Consider the following 1616-nt stretch of genomic DNA (forward strand, 5'->3'; position numbering starts at 1 on the left):
GGGGGGGGGGGTGCACTACACGAGGGGTTAATCAGCCCTAAATTGAAGCGGTGTTTTTTTAAAAACCAACAGTTCAATTTAGGGCCCCCATTTCATCTACACATGCCACAAGCTTGTTCTAATCATGCCATTGAACATTTGGCCACGTGTTCCCCTGTGGCTAGGAGCTCCATCAACTGAGCTGCTCCCAGCCACAGGGGTGTACCACCATCTCCCAGCCCCACAGCTGACAGGACTCGTATTAGTTACAGCATTCTTGGTGCAGCCCCTACTGTGAACCTTGTCAGCTGTGGGGCTTTCTGTGGGGCGAATGCTGCCTCCCCTCCCATGATCCTTGTCAGCTTTAGGTCTCACAGCAGAGGCAGTGTTGTCAACTGTGGGGCTTGCAGCAGGGGAACAGGGGAGAACACTGCCACCACCATGGGCCTCATGAAGTGCAGAGCTCGTAGCGGCAGCAATGGAATAAGACTCAGGAGGCTCACAGTGGGGGCAGTGTTTTCCAGCTTCCACTGCTGTGAGCCCCACACCTAGTGAAGGTAGCAGCTATGGGATCCAGTGTAGGGGCAGCCTGGGACTCTGATCCTAGCCTGTCCCTGAATACATGATATGGTGCAATGGGATCTAATATGAGATCCTACAATCCCAACTCCTGTCACGTACATGTGTAATGACAGGAGGCATGACTGTGTCGACTGAGCATTAGATTCCATTGTGCCTTTGCCTGCATGTGCAGAAGGACCCTTAGAATGAAAATGCTTGTGCAACATTTGCTATAAACAACGGACTACAACTTCCACATATAATATACTGAGCAATACCAACCAAGATTCAGGAGCATAAGATAATTTCTAATAAATACAAATCACTATCAACTTGGAGGGAGTACCTGAATGTGTGATCACCCTAGCTGTAGTAAGTATATTTGCCCATATTGAGTGGAGCTACTTGTACACAGCAATAAATTTTTTACAGTATTGACAGATAAGTAAATTAGGTTTTACCGGACAGTTATTAAAAATGTCTAACTGATTTTCTACCTCCTGGACTTCCTACTAGATGGACATAAATACCAAATGGAAGTCCACAATATGAATCTTTATTAATTCATGCCTTTCCAAGAAATAAAACTTTAAAGCAACTTGGCCTATATACTAAAATGCATATTTTTCCTGGATAAAATTTAAGCACACAGAGACTAATGGCTTTACGTTCATATGGTCATAAAATGCTTAAATAATGCTTGGCCAATATCACCTTCCTTTTCACACAAATAATCCGGAGTCCCTTCTTGGCTTTAAATTGTGTTCCTTGAAAAGAGGCTAACAGTATGATAGGGGAACTAGGTGGTCTGCTTCTCCTCCTTGCTCCTGCTCTTTCTCAGTCCTGGAAAGGCCAAGATGACTTCTCAGATGCGGAACAATGGATGGGCTGCCTCTTCTTCACAGTATACAATTCATCCCAAAACAAGAGGACGGGAAGGAAGAAATCAGGACAGTTCACCCTGCACAGCCACCAAATTCATCAAAGAATTTGAGGGTCTACTGAATAATGCAGTTTAGTGCTCAGGGGCCATGTCTACATGTTTCATAGTTTCATAGTTTCTAGGGTCGGAAGGG

This window comes from Gavialis gangeticus, unplaced genomic scaffold (assembly GCF_001723915.1).
Source record: "Gavialis gangeticus isolate Ggan-Ray unplaced genomic scaffold, GavGan_comp1, whole genome shotgun sequence".
In the NCBI taxonomy this organism is placed as follows: domain Eukaryota; kingdom Metazoa; phylum Chordata; order Crocodylia; family Gavialidae; genus Gavialis; species Gavialis gangeticus.